The following is a 17,832-nucleotide window of genomic DNA, read 5'->3' on the forward strand; positions in this document are numbered from 1 at the left end:
GCTTACAAAGCCTTGTCTAAAAGCAAAAATTTTAGGCATTTTTAACTGAGGTGGCAATAACAGTGCTTGTCAGGACTTAGTCCCAAATACCTACGCTGGCACATGAAATGGCAAGGCATTACATCTTGTTCCCAGAACCACATTGCTTTGTTTTATGTTACTGAAGCATAAGAAAGCAATACAATTGTTCTCCTTTTTTTTTTTTTTTTTTTTTTTTTTTGCTGTGACAAGTCAACTTTATTTTTGAAAATGCAGGTTAAGGAAGAACTTAAATCTCCAAGCCTGTGCCTTTGAAAATGTACTTCCTGCAGTTTGGGATGGATTTGTAAGGTGGCTTTGACATTTTGTGATCACCTTCAACCAAGCATTGTGAACTATTTTGCACATTTCATTTCCAAGATCCTACAGCTTTTCAAACATGAAAGGCATGTACAATTGCATACGAACTTTAAATAACAGTGCTCTGAACTCATTGCCTGCCATTTCAGTTGCAGAACTACTACAGTATGGAAAGCCTTTAGACATCAGAAGTTTTCCATGTTAATCAGGATACCTTCTCAAAATAGCATAATGTCTGCTAGCAAAGTCAGAGAAACAAAGGAAAGAGAAGTAATTCTTATAATACAGATGTGGAAGCTAATATGCTTAATTCTACTGTCAACAGTGGGAAATGGTGGTAACAGGACTTTAAGATAGGCATGACAGTAGACAGCCAGGAGTGCAAACACTGGCCAGAAGGCAACAATACAACTGCTACAGGTGGAAGAAGCAACCTACATACTCTGCAGTGCACAGATGTACGGAGCCATGTGTCACCATACATGCAAGAAATGCTACCAGGGTACAGAAACCAGTTAATCTTATTCCCTTTAAGTTTTTGTTACCAGATAAAACAAGAGCAGGAGCCCTCCACTGAATTGAGAGTGCTAATAATTTCTAGTTATATGATCCTATCGTATAATTTGACTCATGGAATCAAAGCAGCATGCTGTCTCTAACCTACATCCTGCAGGTCTCAGTAATATATTCTGGACTCAGTAGTGAATTACCATAATGTCAGTGGGTAAACTGCACAGAGACCCTGCAAAGGTTATACTGCAGATGAAAATAAAGTGGAATAGACTACCCGTCATTAGGAACTCCAGCATTTACATGGAGAACCTGCTGAAGAACCACTGCCTTAGTGGAGCCAAAGTCTTACAGAAGTTGGAAGAAATCATGTTCTGTGTTTCACATGCTTCAGAGAGACCCCTGAAGATGACAGGTTGCTTAATAGACATGTTTCTTCTAAGTTTCTGTATTTTTGTTCTCATTTCTTTGTAGCCAGTTCACAGCATCTCTGGGCATTATGGGCTGTTTTTTCACTACACAGTGCATCACCATCTTTCACTAATATCAGGGAGAACTGGAGGTACACAGAAGCTTAAAAAATACACTTGGCAGGATTAGGACAATTTGACAAAAATGAGTTTTGAAACAGCCTTTATAAAGAGACCTGTAGCACTTAGCAGTGCAGTTGGCTGTTATGTGCTGCTTGTACGGATTGCTGACTCTTAATCATAAACTTCATTAAATATGATTCCCTCCAGAGAAGAATAAGCATGCATCTTACCTACATACATTATAATTTTGAGGCCAGCTGAGGGAGTGCATTTCCTGAAGAAGCAAGGGATATAACTCCAGCTGGGTTGGGAACATAAAGCAAAATTGAGAGGAAGAGAGAGAAAAGGAGAGAGGCAGAGTACTGCATCTCTAATGCAATGGCATAGCCTGAACAGATTGAAAAGCACAAAAAAAGCAAACGGAAGCCTGAAAGCACAGTGTGAAGCTGGGAACGTAGGCCTTTATATATGAGATAGATGATACAAAGGAGATAAAACTTCGTCATGACCTACATTTCTTGTCATGCCATTCATTACAGTGGTGGTGCATGGCAAGAGTTAGGGCAGATCTAGCGCTGCGCAAGTTGACTTCCAAATGTGAGAACATAATTTATGATATTCTGTCCCCATATGAACACTCAAGTGGCACTGAAGTGGATATTTGTGCCTCACAATCTCACTTTTCCACTGATATGAAGAAATGGGAGTCCTCAGGCACCCACATTTACAAATTAAGCAAACATTATTCTGTAGCAAATGACTACATACTCGGAAATTATTTTAAAGCAATCTTTAAAAAAAAAAGCCTATAGGGGTTCTAAAGATTTATTGAAAAACAAAAACATTAAACCAGAAAACAATGAGGAAAAAACAACATCATTTCGCGTATGTTCAATGTGCAAAATGGATACACAGCCCTTTAGGTAGCAACAACAATAAAGAAGAGTCATCTAGGTCAAGTGGCACATTTCTATTTATTAGTAGTATTATTTAAACAAGACTTAAGGTGTAGGCAGAGTTCTCCAAACAAGTGAAAAACGAGCAGGTCCCTGCCCTGAGACAGCATACAATACGAGGTATGAGAACAGAAGGATAATACCGTTAAGTCTTTGCGGGGGGTGAGGGAACATCACCACAAAAAAAGGTGTGGGGCTGGCACCCACGGTCCCCACTGCCAGCGGGGCACCCACGGTCCCGGCGAACCAGAAACCACCAACCCGAGGACACGGGCAAAGGACAGGAGTGCATTCACGCTGGCGGGCTGCACCTCAGGCAGGAGAAACTGTGTTAAAAGTCCTTTCTGTGACCACAAGAACACTTGAAAAGAATCATCACGGCACTTCGCTGCTCAAATAGCAGATAAGATCCCACTGTACAAGCACGACACAAATAAAACCAAGCTTGTGATTTGCCTGATTGGGTTATAAGCAGATGACAAAGCCCAAGTGAATCACAGAATCTAAAAAGAAACAAATAAAAAGAATTAAATAAGTTTAAAAGAAGATGGAAGCAGCAGCCAAAATCTCCATCTGCCATTAGAAACATCTGACAACCTTTCAAAAATATATAAAAATTGACTTCTGATGTCCAGGAGAAGACCAAAATGTAGAGGAAAACGAGAAAAGACAGAATCATTACAGTTTTACTGTAAGCAAAAAGTGAGATGGGCTGTTAGGCAGAAATGGTGGTGGAATTACAAAGATGGCATGCATATATATATGTGTATGTATAAACGTATGTGTGTAATGTGTGCATTTGTGCATACATGCACACACAAATATATAAATGTGGAAAATAGCACACTAATTCTTCTCATATATCCTTTTTTTCAATATTTGTCCGACTGGAAGCTCCAACAGTAGCTTTTAAGTGGAAGACATCCTAATCACCAAACGCACAAGAAACAAATAAACTAAACAGTACATAGCAATAGCAGTTAATATTTTCTCTGACGGCACAGAAGACAGATACAGTCATAGTGACAGCATTTGACTGGGCGTCGGAGTTCACAGAAACACCCACAAAACAGCTCGACGCAAGAATCTAATATTACGTTCCTGTGCTGAACCAAGATGGCTCTCTTTTTGCAAAGATTTGTTTTGCGGTATTCTCAGTATGATTCAGAAAACTCATTTCTCTCCTTCACCGTCTCTGCTAGAGCCGAACTCACCAAGGAAGGAATGTGCCTCGGGTTGTCTTCTGCAGACTTTGATTGCTGAGGACAAAGACACAAGCAGGCCTCTGAGGAGGGTTTGAAAGCTCCCCGCCACAGGTGAGGACGGTGGAGGAGTGCACCCAATGAGCAGCATGCGTAACTAGCAGAAATCAGACCATCAGCCCCAAATTTGCCTGTAATCTTGGCAAGGAACTGGCCAAAACAAGTCTCTGTTGGAATCTTCCTCTTTCTCCTGCAGTTACTGCAACTTGTTCAGGTTGAAGTTTACCTTCCCCAGCAGTTTTTATATATAAAGTTACTTTACTGGCACTGAAAGACCCCTTCTATCAGCAGCAGCCACCCTGCCTATTTTTAGTTGGGTCCACAGCTGCAGGAGCTGACATGAGTATCAATTTTCCTTCAGCTGAGCAGCCTCAGCTCCACCAGCGCCTTGGGCAGATGCTGCAGATGCTTGGGCAGATGTTGCCCTGATGCCCATGCACCACTGATTTATACTACCAGAGGAACACCATCCCATGTACCTATTTTCTCTACCAACTTCTTAGTACTACAACACAATACGCAAAGAAATAGTTTGCATTTTCAGGTGTGATGCATAAAAAAATAATTAAAACATTAAATCTTTCCAAATAAATGTGATATACACAATTAAGCTCAGCATTTTGCATAGGGAAAAAAGTCTCTTCAGATTAAGCTCATTGATATGGAGAAGACGGCCTTCAGGTCTTCTAATCAACTTTTATATCATTATACTTTCGTCCACCTAGTTGCAATCCTCCCCTCAGCCGCCTGCATTAACTAGTTTGTGCTGCTGGAAACATCACCTCCAGCCATGTTATTGCATGCTGATTTTACTTCTCTCAGTAGAGTTATAAAAAAGAAAAAGAGAGAGAAAGGAAAGAGAAAGGTTACACGCATGTATGGGAGCCACTCTTTCAGCTCAGATTTGTGCAGTATCTTGGACATTTCCTACGTGCAAGTGTAATTTTCTGAACTGGATTTCTGAATACAATGCAAGAGCATTTTGCTTATGAAAAAGCTTGTTTACCAGCAGCGTAAACCTGTCTGCCGTTTATGCCCCTCCTGTAAATATCCGGCCACGTTAGCATCCACTGCCAAACGGAGGGGGAGACGGGGCTGTTTTCCTTGCGAGGCTTCAACGGGAGGCTAAAGAATACGTAAAACCGAGCGTGGTGGGAAGAGCAGCTATTAGCTCTGGTAATTCACCCCCGGCCCCGAGGAGGAGACGGGCAGCCCGGAGAAGAGGAGCGCGCGCAGCCGTGGCCACCAGCCCCCTTTTTTATTGCCTTGAGTCGCAGCCACGTTTGCCAGCTTTACTCCACAGGAGAACGCGTTGGCCCCTCTTGTGAAAATACACCCATAGATTTTAAATGCTGCCTAACCTCCTCGCAAGATCCGAGACCTAATCAACGCTTTACGTTATGACCAGGTGTAAGTCATAGCGGGGTTGTTACTGCAAAATTTTATAGCGTCAGGAGCTGAGATGCTCCCGAGCGAGATGTGTATAAACAGCCCGCTCCGTCTTCACGTTGCCAGGTGCCGGGCGCAAGATTTCTACCTGCTGGCCAACTTTAAATAGACTTAGATAGTCTAAACCCATTGGTTTCAAATCCCAAAGTTGTATCTGCTACTGATTTACAGAAGAGCAATCCACCAGCCACGTAAGGTCCAAGCCACTCGCCAAGCCATGTGGGTGCAGAGGCCAGAGCTTGCTGCTGCTGCACCGTGCCACTCAATTTGACATTGCCTCTGTGTTGTGGGGCAAGAGGGTAGAGTTTAGAGCGGAACAAGAAAGAAACTAAGGGCCACGCTCTGTGCAAAACATCAGATATGGTCATTAAACAAGCCCTAAAACAAAAATCTGCAGCAGCAACAAAATACAATTCAAAAAATATAAAATAAGCAGAGACCTCAGCTGAAAGCAGACATGGTATCTTCACTTCTGTACCTTACTCTTTGTGGAATACTTTGACTTAAGATTAATGGTCACCAGGACACAGGTGCACGTGCTTTTCCACTATTCAGCAACCAAAACGTGCAAATTAACAAAGTACGTAAATTTGTGTACGCTCTTGCAAAGACATCCTTATCTCAGATTGAGACCACTCCTTTTCTTTAGTTTAACTTAAACCACTTGAGTACCACCTAAACCAAAGTGTAAAGGTCCATACAGGTTTACCTAAACCCATTTCAACACCAAAAGAAGCTGAACAACTACAGCAAGTCATTGCAAAGAGAGAAAAAAAACTCTCGATTTGTTTGGGCAGCACAACCCGTGCCTTTGTAAGCGACGTTTGTTCGCAATTCCACGTTCGCGGAGGCCCGAGCCACCCGCTCCCGACGCGGCTCCCGCGCCGCGCGCGCCCCGGTGTCGCGGTCCAGGGCTTCGGCGGGGTCCCGCGCCCCGGCGCTCGTCCCCAGCAAGTCTCCTCCCCGCGTCGTTCGGCCAAGCCGCCAAAACGCCGAGGATCCGGCTCCCGCCCAGGCAAATCGAGGGAAAAAAAAAAAAAATAGGGCAAGACAAGACACCAGGTATCTGCAGCACTATCATCTTGATGAAAGAGCAGGGACACACATTCTGCCTGTCACAATTACGGTGATAAATGCCTGTTTCTTTGAGGCTTGTTTGAAAGTCAATTATGCAGATTATTTCTCGAATACAGACAGATGGTCTTTTCCCCCATATGAGACAATCAAGTTGAACTTTGATATGTGCATAAAAATACTGTAATTTGTCAAGCTCCAATGGGGCCATTTTATCAGAGATAACCAAAAGACTGTATGGATTTTTGTATTTGCCTCTTTTCGATTAACACAGCCTCTGTTCCTTTTTATTCAGATTTTTTTTTTTTAATGGAAGCTTTGCTATGTTTCGTCTTGAAGCCAAATATTGATCATTCAGTCTAGTCTTCAGGTTTTGATTAACACAGAAAGTTACCAAGCGAGCAGCTTTTTGTTTGTTTTCTGCTAATTCTTTTTTTATTATTCACTTGCTGCAGTAAATCTTACTTTTATTGTCCAAGCACTGAAAAGAAAAAATGGATTGATTTGAGCTCCTAAACAATTTACAGCATAGAGCTTTTTGGAAAGACTGATGCAATGTTGACCTTCATTTTTTCCCCTTCTCTTTTGACAATAGAACATTTTTGATTGACTTGAAAGAAAAAGATGATGATTGATTTTGGCATGTTAATGATGATTTAATGCAACAAAAGCTTTAGAAAATGAGTGTTTAGTAAGACATGTTTTTTAATAAACGAAAATAGGCTGTTGTAAGTATGAGAATTTTTATAAATATTTTTGTCATTTTCATTGCCCAACAGGCAGAATTTCATGCTCCTACTTAAAAATGGAGTTATACTCATTTTTGATTCGCAAATGTTCTGACCGCCTGGATTCTCCTTCATCAGCTCTTCAAAACAAGTTTACTAAGCAAAAGCACGCAGATAAAGGGAAAAGCTCTGACAAACGTAGGAAGGGTTGTTTGAAATAGGGACTCTGGGAGATGAAGATTCTCCGACTTGTGCAGACCTTTGGTGTCACTGTGGGCAAGCCCCTCAGACCCCTGGCCACCACAGCCAGGTCAACGACTGAGCTCCTGTCCAGTCCAGGAATGTCTGAAACCTATTTCCAAAGCAATGCAAGACCCACCTACAGTATAAGGGTTAACCAATATTATAAATCAATAACTTGAGTCAGTAATAGATGCTGTATTATCTCCCTGAGGCTTAGCATTTCCATCAAGCTTAAAGTAAGGTTAATAACACTTGCCTAATCAACAAGTGTTTTGAGATCTCCAGGGGAGAAGCGCAGTGGAAGGACAACATACTATTAAGATAACCTTCCAGATACTGGAAGTCTTTCCTGACAGCACTACCTTGCTCATAGCTCGAATCACTGGGAGATCAATTAGATAGAATTAGATCTGGCCAAATGTTAAGCAAACAAGTATTTAAGGTGGAACTTTTTACTTACTTTCACAGTAAGAGGTGCAGGGTTGATTAACGAGCCTCATGGGGAGGCATGAATATTAAAGTCCCCAAAACCCACAACATTTCTGCACACTGTACAAAGCAATGCTTTGGGGAAATGCTCTCCTCAGCTTGCTTGCCAAGTGCCTGCATTATCTAGGAGTTTCTGCCCAGTACATCTCAATTAGGACATTCTGACTTTTTCCAAACAGTGCTTGCTTTAAACTCAACTTCAGCTTTGCCAGGTCAAATAAGGTGTTCTTATTATCAATATTATCACCCTCAGTTCTTACCCTCCACCTTCCAAACAGAAAAGCCCTGTACAGCATTCTACAAGTGATGTTGGGCTGGGACAATTACTGCAAATTGCCACAATGTTTTTTCCATCTTTTCTGTTCTGATTGTTTAACATTCTGGATATGCAGCATCCCTGTTAAAGAGAGTACAGTCACTCCAGATTTTCACTGGCATCACTAATAGAAAAATTTGGCTCCATATCAATAAAACACTATGCCAAGCCAGTCATAAATATTCAGCTTTTCCCTCAGGAATGTACTATCTCATTTTCACTTCAATGGAATGTAGTATCAGCAAGTGCTCAGGGGTATATTAATTCACATGTTATTATACACCTGCCAGTTACACATGTGCACTAGCTCCATATGCTAAAGATCATTTTCACATGCTCTTAGAATACAAACTAAATCAGGCCATTATCTCAGTAAAGTCCTAATCCACCATTAGTCAATATTACTAAATATGTAGCAAAAGTTAAAGATCTGCTTAACTGTTTTCTGGACTGAAGCCTAAATTAGGCTTCTAAATAGAACAACATATGTTTTAAATGTCAAACTTCACCTAAAAGTCGACATTGTCCTTATGGATCACTTTCTTTGTTGTAGGCAGTGGGGTTTTTTTAATTAAATCAGAGTTCTAACACAGCATCATCTTTATTCTAGTTATCACCTGATTCAACCAAAAAATTGCCCTGAAAAATGAGCAAGTCCTGTATCATTCAATTATCAACTGCTATGATCTCCATTTTAATCAGATGTTACTGAAACTATTAACTTTCCTTACATGACTAATGTAATTTTTGTACAGTAAGTACAAATGTGTTCTGGGACCACGTCTTTCAGTGATATTTGTTGCTTACAAACCCAATTTTCACTTTTAGTAAGCTCTATACAAGGATCAAGGAGGCTAATGAGTAACAGGCTATACTGAATTTGGACAGTTTACATACAAAAAGAACACGAAACCTAAGATCTCGTATTCTGTAATTCTGCATAAAGAAATGCACCTCAATATAATGAAATGCTATGCATAGCCAAGTAACTGCAAGTCACAATCAGGACATTTCAGTGGACTTGACTTCCACAGGGAACATCTTCATCTAAGAGGGTCGACTTTGTAATTGCTTAGGTTAGTGTTTACTATTGCTTTCCATGACTTGTTGAGATTGATAAAAAGATTCTCCATGTGCTATTCAATGCTGGATCAAACCTGGCAAAAGTTAAGAGTTCTTTTGACCTCTCTGCTTCACCCGAGAGGAAGAGTTTGCCATTGTCCCAAGATAAATAACAGCTCCACTTAACCAGATCTTTAACCAGCCTGTTAATACCTCACGGGTTAGCAAGCCTAAGAAGGAGCATTCAAATGCACATATACACTTCAGTCTCTTCTTTAACATGCTGAAGATTAAATACTCAAAAAATAAACTTGTTGATGGGAATGTGAAGAGTGAGAAGGACCATCCACATGGCAAGTCCGAGGGCAACAGCAACATGAACATAGTCTTTATTCAGGAGTCAAGTCTCCTCCTCCAACTTGCTCCTCTTCTCTGGTCAAAAGGTTTCAGGCATTCAGTCATGATCCTGTGACTTGGGCCTGCAGTATCTGGGATTTTCAGACGATCCAGCTAGTGGATATGACCCATTTAGTTTCTAAGCTTACCCAAGACCAAATTTTCTAACTTAGGCAACAGTCATATGTGGTATTCCTTGAATTTATCAGGTGAAGGATAAAACCAGACCAAGTCCCAATTCATATAGATCAATAAATCTCCAGTAAAGGCAATGAACTTACTAAGTCAATACAAGACCTGAGCATGCACATGAATGAGCATTTCCACTACCTGCTGCTCACTAATTGGGCTGTGCATTGTACATAAGCATGTATTTTAGTATATGGATTAATGCCTCTTGAAAAACTGCTCTGTGAACTGAATCCCACTGTGCACCCCAACATATTACACCATGCCACCACATGCAAAATGCTAGGAAAGTGAATGCAGGAACGGCATTCAACTTGTACCCTGAACACCGTGTTGGTGCGCTCCAGTATTTTCACCAGAGAAAGCATAGCACACTAGAGGAAGAACAGACACAAAGAGAAAAAGAATATACATGAAAAAAAGTTTTTGAAATTGTTTTTAAAAGTACCTTGTAGGCATGAGAAAAATACAAGTCACAAGTGTTTTCAATAAATAAAACTCGTTATTGTCAAGTAAGAGAATCAAAAATCACTCACTGTTGAACCCTGCACATCCTCAGAGCTACTTGTTATGCTGTTTTCAGTTGTGCTTAAGCTTACAAGGACAAATCAGACCTTTGAAACTAACAATTTCATTTTCAAGGGTGTCCTTGAAAGACTGCAGCCATATACAAGTAAGTTAGAGGATACAAAAGAAAGCCATGTAAATAGCAAAAAACAAAAAAAATGGGGTGAATGTCAGCAATTGAAAACACACATGCAACAGCTGCAAAATAAATTACTATCGTTCTAGCTGCTCCTCAGACTCAAGAGCTCATATGGCAGTCTTTTAAAGGTCAACACTGAAGTCAGACACATTGGAAAAGAAGTCCAAGAATATGAAACCCAGCGTTCAAATAATTTGTTTGCCCTGGAGTCCATATTAGAAAGGTAATCTCTTTTCTATCACTACTTAATAACATATCATTACTCTGTAAAGTGCTTTAAAATACCTGGAGTACAAAAGATGATATTTAAACCCAATTCGTTCCATTCTATCCCAAACAATACATAAAAAACTGGGAAGAACAGGATAAAGATGTTAAATTTTGTAACGTTCCTTGAGAAAGTGCAAACAGCCGTAACTCCAAAATTACATTGTAACCACAGGCCATTTTATCACCTGAAAAGGACCAAGCAATGATAATTTCTCCACTGACCTTAATTAAGCTTCTTGTAGACTCTCTCACACACTCTTCTTTCTGCTTTCTTTGTTATTAAAAAGTGAAGTTACCCCCCCAGGTGAATTTTGCCGCGTGCTTGTGGCTCCGGTGTCAGAAGCACACCTTGCGTAATGGAAAGTTTACGTGAAAAGTCAAGGTTTTGATGAATGTCACACTTGAAAGCCAATTAAGTGGGCTGAAAGGAAGACACAGTTTCCCATTGTCTAATTGCCTCGCAGCACCTTCAAGGTAATAAATTTGTCACGTTGAATTATTAATGAGAAACGAGTATTTGACTTGCAGCCTTGAGTGGCAGATCGTTCATCATCGGCTGGCGCTGCCCCTCCCGAGCAGGGCGGCACGGCGGGGGCCGAGGGGAAGGTAGCAGAGCGTCTCCTCGCCTCGCCGCCCCGCACGCGCCCTTCGGTTCACACCCCCTACAAACCCCAGCGTCCTTGATCAGCCGCGATGGGAATTACGAATTATCACGTGCCCCTAAGTTGGCCTCCTCGGGGGGCCACGGACTCGGGCTTTACAGCGCCTGGGACATCCTGGAGCCGGGGAGGGGCAGCCCAAGACAGCCTCATGGGTAAGGAAACAGGAGCAACTTATTTTGGAGCCCTGCGGACTGACTAAGCGAGCGGATCTGCGTCCTCTCCCGCGGGGCACCGCGACGCCCCGCGTGCAGCCAGCGCAGAGGCGGCCGTGCGAGCCCCCCGCGGGCCACGCCGCACGGGGCAGCAGCGGCGCGGCGCCGCGGCAGGGGCCTTCGCTCCTGCTTTCCAAGTGGGGAAAGACACGCAAAAATGCCACCCAAAAATGTCTTTAAAAATAAGTCATTGGAACAGTGCAGAAATCAGGCTCGCTCGCAGAAGTAGTTATTGGCCTTGTTCTCTTTTTTGTGTTCATAAGATTGAGAATTTTGGAGAGTAATCAGAACACAAAACAGCCAGAGCTGGTATCGATTCTCTTCTCAGAGTTTGGATTTTGTTTCCTGCCTGAATACTGCTACTCTATAAAGCATGCTCTGTAGTTAATACATCCCACATTTACTGCTCTCCCTGTCGTTTGGTAAGATGCTATTAGCTGGGAGGAGAATTCCTTGCATTTTAGAAGGTACTTGGGAGGAAGAGGCAATCAGTTTGTATTATTATTGTAAAAAGCTAAAAGAAAACACAAGGCCTGTAACTTGGGGATATTGAGCACTCACACGTATACTAGCATATTCAGCTGCACACATTCAGTCGTCAGTTGAACAGATATTTGCTGGAATGGTTTCCACTTCTACAGAAAGAAATTCAAACCACGGGGCCCAAGTTCCTGAATTCAGGAGGTTTTTTTGCAATTGAAAGACTGCAAGCCCCTTTCTTTTTGAACTCAAGATTGATTAAATTAGCTTCTTTGATCACTGACCATTCCAGAACTCAAATATTCCCTCCTCATCCTCGCTCAGTACTAAGGTTCTCCCTGTGTTATCTAAAAGCATGATTAACACTCGCTTAACAGCTGTTTCCATAAACAGGCAATTACAGTCAATGGCCATACACTCTTGTAAAGTCCAGTGAGTCAATAGGCTACTTCTAACCAAAATTACAACCAACTGCTCCCTGCTACAGGTGTCCTAGTAACAGTCCAGAGCATCTATAACTCCAACCCAAACACTGCTGCTGCAATGCAGTGAATGAAGCCAAAGACGGAGGGAGGAGAGCAAGACATGCTGCTTGGCAGGACACAGAGTTTGGGAGCAAAAGAGGGCGGTCAGCTGCTAGGAAGGACATGCATGGCAGCCAGGATCCATCATACCCAGCAAAGGTCTCTTTGCTTCTTTCTCCTTTCAAAAGACTTCAAACATCCACTAATCCTTTATTGACCCTTGAGAACCACTCGTGACCATACAAAAAGAGCCGATGCCTTACTGTAATACTACAGCATCGTTCGCAGGTTTTGTAGGACTTCACCACATTCATGATGGTGCATGGAGCAGCAATGGAAAAACGAGATCCCCTTGGTAGACCTCACGGTGAAGCTGCTTTGGATATTAGTATTTCTGCTCAAGTGGAACCTAGCTACAGTCATCTATAAAGACCAAATCTTGTTCTCCTTGGGCGGAAGCTAAATTGCTGTTAAGACTCTTTTGAGAGGCAACATTTGCCAGAGAGGTTTGTTGATCTAAAGAGGTGTTTGAAGGGCTTATTCCAAATACTAGCGCGAGCCCTTAGCAAGCAGTCTTTTAGATGCCAGCATTTCTGGAACATTATCAGAACTCTGTAGAGATGAGAATGCCTTAGGGGTTCAGCAACTTTAATTTTGCTATGAATTTGACTCGGTGACTTCCACATATGTACCAATAAGACCTGGAGTAGAAACCTTAGAAATTAATGAGTAGGACAGGGAGATTTAAGAGATCTGGGCATATAATTACTATAGCAGCATGTGCTCTTTCTTGCACCACCGTGAGATCTTCTACTAGGCACACTGCAATAAACCGAATAAATCACAGGTCACAAAACACAGCAATAAATCCAGCCCATATTAAATTATGAAGTAATTAAAACTGGTGCTGTATTTACATTTAAAAATTCACTAGCAACATGAGAAAAACGTTCTTATTGCCAGTGCATCCACAGCAGCCTCTGTGGTGTTTCTATAACTACTCCTAACATGAAGCCCTACTATTTCTAGCAGGATCAGGCATAAAGGTGGTATGTAGATATTTAAATGTGCAGTAGGCACTTCCTAAAGCCTTATAAAAGTTCCTAAACCTAGGAAGATACAAATTCCATGGATACCTATTGATGAAAAAATCATACATTCAGTATCCACTCTACAGAAACCTGCCAAAACGGGCATCATAATCTGGTGAAGTTTTTATAGAGCATCTAACAATGTTGTTTAAACTTATTATTGGCAACAAACAAATTTTCATCTCTCAGTCCCATTTCTCCATCCAGGGTCAATCCAATGTAGCAACAGAAAAAAAAGTAAGCGTAGCTACTAATGTTGCTGTACGTGTTCTGTTCGAAGGCCTGCAGTGTGCCAATTTTTTACTTCCGTTTTGTTTGCGGGTTTGGGGGGGGGGCAGGGGAGAAAACCCTCAGCAAATAGAAAATATCAGTTCCCCAAAACCTTCTTAATTCAGCACCAATGAAAGGTTCTGGACAAGAAGCAAGAAAAATGAACACACTCCTGCAAAACCTTACAAGACGATACTGAAATCTGCTCATTATTATGTTATTATCCCTGACGTATAGGGCGAGTCAAGCCTTTAGTCATCCTTGTCCAAACATACTCTTGCTACAGACAGTGAATATCTTTCACCCTATTTCAGGAATGCATCCTGAATAAAGCATCCAATACCACTGATATACAAAGTAAAACTCAGATTTTCACCACACATATGGTAGATTTCATTATTCCGTTGCTTTTCACATCAGTCACCTGGCAGTAGTTATGTCATCCTCAGAAACTGGGAGGCAGCAATTAGACACCTTGCATTAGACAATCACATTGCTCAAACCGGGGTTTGAGCTCCCAGTACATCACCGAGACACTTTTAAAGAGCAGCCGACACCTCCTGGCAACCTATGAAAAATGTCCTATTTTTAAACAGTTTTGCCTCTGTAGGATGTATGTTCTGTTCTTCCTCTCCCCTCACTCTTCATTACGAAGAACATTTGCATGACAAATGTCATCTTCAGTCTTCAGGTTCACCTGCTCCTGCTGCTTTTTTTTTTTTTTCCTTTGCGCTTGAACCCTTAATCCTCTTTGTGCGCGTACCACGGGCGCTGTGGAAATGACTGTGGTACTGGCAGAGAGGAGAAAACGCAGCTGCCGCTGAGCTGTCTGGAGGAAGGCCGGGTGCCAGCGTTGCCCCTGGTGATCGGTGCAGAAACCGAGCGGGCAGCGGCCAACATCTACTGATCACTCTTCTAACCCATTGTTTGGCCACACCAAGCCTCACTTTTCATTCATCCAATTTCTCGCCTTTCCTACCGTCAGACATAAGCTACTTTGAGTTTCAAGACCTCTCCCATCTTCCGTTTATGATATTTTATCCCATAGAAGTGGCTGATTCTGGTTTTTCACCCCTTCCCTCCCTGTGCCATGGGCCACCTCTTACATGCTCAAACAAGCCCTTTCCTCCTCTGCTGACCCTCACCCTCCAATGGAACCACCTGTAGAACCACCTCCAAGCCTTGTTCCCTCTTCCCAACCCCTTCTGGATTCCTCAGTTACAGCAAAAGACTTGGCAACATGCATGTCACTGCCACCCATGTCAGCTAATATCCTCTTGCATTTCTATTCATCAGTCATTTCCTGCCTGAGACCCTTTTCTTTTGGGCAGACATCTTTTTGTCTAGTGGGACTCTGATGCACAAGAAATCCTCTGTTTACAGAATCAAGACACATGAGCAATAAGTAGGGGTGAAGTCTGAAAAGCACGGGCATATGCTCGTTTAACTCATCTCCCACTGTTCCTGCTGGCCTTTGATCCCTGAGCATCCAGCCAAACAATGAAGTTACAGTTATGGTAAAATAAGATCTATGGGACTCCATCTGGTCATTTTTACTTGGGTAAAACTGATGCACAGAGAAGTGTTTCTAGCATAGAGCTGGAGCATTCAACTTCCCAGGGAAAACATTATTTCTGCAAGAACACAGCAGAGCAGATTTACCCCAGTATAGCAGGAACAAGAACCACCTACGTGTATGGGGGCGGGGGAAGAGCCTAGAGCGATGGAAGCGGTGCACAGTGCTTGCGCCGGCAAGCGCACCCTTCCCATGCCAAGATACAAAGCACGTTGCTGTCAAAGCACCTGCCCCGAAGCATCGCTGCAGCCATCAAATTGCTATTCCCTGCTTTCTTTGTCCGGGATGCAATTGCTCAGATTGCATTACTGCTCCAGAGCAAAAAAAAAAAAAAAAAAAAAAAAAAAAAAAAAAAAAAGCAGCAGAAGCTACCGCGTGCTGCAGATCCTCCGAGGATGCCCTTGTCATTCAGCTGTGCCTTTCTCTTTCTTAGGAGGAGTTAGCCTCTGAGTACCATGTTTTCCATCCCTCCCACCTCCTTATCAAAATTACTATAATCGTTTGATTATTCCTTTCTATGCAGTGGACAAAAACATCAATCACTTTAACCAAATGTTTTAGGAAGTTAAGTTTAGCTTTCAAAAGGTGGCTATTTCCATGAAATACGTTATTATTCATAATGGCTTTAAACAGAGTCTGCTTTCCCCAAATGCCTGAGTGCAAGTTGAGAGCTCTTTCATCTTCTAGTGTTCACCCGTTTTATTTTTTATATACATGGTGGGCTGCATTCATCCAAGCAGCTCTGTAAAATATGACAGATCCTTATACAGCAAACCTGATTAACTGAGAACAGGCGGTCTCCTCGGTTCCAGTAATATATGGACAGAGGTTTAGGGGGAGAGGAGAGCAGCTGCTCACACTCTGCCACTGGAAAAACATGTTCTAGGATTAAAATATGAAAAAAGCCACCCAATGGCACCTCGTTACTGGGGCCAGGCCAATTAGAGCATCATCCTCGGTTTCTACAGGCAAGCAGAGCCCCAGCGCTTAGAGGAAAGCTCTGCCCATGCCTGCCAACTGAAGTTTTCCTCTCACTAGCTATTAATGCAATAAACACAATGGTAGAAAGAAAAAATACTTTGAGGAAAATCAATGCTTTTGAGAAAAAACATCAATGTAATTCAAACAGCCTGAGTCAACTGTCTATAGTAAATTAAGTTTAAAATTTTAACAAACTGTCATGTAAAAACTGGTGGTGTCTGACAAATTGAATTACCATAGCAATACATCACTCACAAAAGTATTATTGATAGTGACAGGAAGATATTGAATTTAAATTATTCATTTTTATTGATTCAACAGTACATCTTTACCAAGAATGGGGCAAAACATCTGACAAACATTTGAAACGCGTATTTCAGCTCCCGGAATAAAGAGCTGCCAACGCACCCGCGCCGTGCCTCCGTCCCCACGGCGGACGGTCCCCGCGGCCCGCTGCCAGCGAGGGGGTTTCGCCCCCAGGTCCTCCAGCAGCGCTGGCCCGAGCTTTGCTCCCTGCTGCCGGCAGCGAGGTCCCACGCGACACGAAAGGTCTCGCGGGACGACGATCCGAGCCGCGTGCGACACAGACCCTGGGCAGCAGCGCGGGAGGGAAGGGCGGGCCGAGGGCTTGCTGCCTTCGCGCTACCGACGCCTTCGCCCATCCGAACAGCCGTAAGGGCTGACGGGGAGCGAACCAGCACAGACTTGGAGCCGGGGGACCTCCACGCACGCCAAAGGGCCACGGGGCGGCTGCGGCGTGCAGCCGTTGGCACGGGGCAGGAGTCCCGGCCGCCTCCGCCACGGCGCGGGAGGAAAGGGGGCACGGCTCCTCGCGGGGCGACCCGCACACGGGCTTGGTGCGTCTATTTACAGGAATAAGCGTCAAATAGGACTCGATCACTACCTTAATGCATTTTCAGTGGATTTGTAGGCAGGCTCGGAGCTCTGTGGTCTCTGTATATACCCCAGGCAACACCGCAATGCTGCACTTCGGGCAGAATAATCCTTTCTGGTCCACGCGAGACTAGCTTGCACTTTCAACTGCGAGATCCGAATGCTGCTAGCTCGAGCACACATTGTTACCGACAGTATTATTTATCACAGTATTAGGCAGTCTTTAAAAAGAAACCCCAGCATTAGTCCGGAGTAGCAACATTTGTGTGCAATTAGTCCGGAGTAGCAACACTTGTGTGCGAGCACCAGTAGCAAGAAGGATCTGCACAGCTTTAGGATCGCAGGTGACCATCAGCTTCCCTCCAGCCCAACAGAGCAGACCACACCGCACGCAGGAGCCCAAGGCGGGAGCAATTCCTTCGTCCACCCCGGGACACACAGCCAAAGCTAGGCTGGAAAGCCAGGGCTTGCTTCAGCCATTGACCATTTCCTGTGTTTCCTTTTGTCATGCAAGAGAATATTTACTCTTCCGAGCTGTCAAGAGAGAAAGGAAACATAGCGCAACTGCTACACATCAATGCAATGCTCCTCTGCAGCATTAATACAAGAGTAGCACTTTT

This window comes from Rhea pennata, chromosome 11 (genome assembly GCF_028389875.1).
Source record: "Rhea pennata isolate bPtePen1 chromosome 11, bPtePen1.pri, whole genome shotgun sequence".
Taxonomy (NCBI): Eukaryota; Metazoa; Chordata; class Aves; order Rheiformes; family Rheidae; genus Rhea; species Rhea pennata.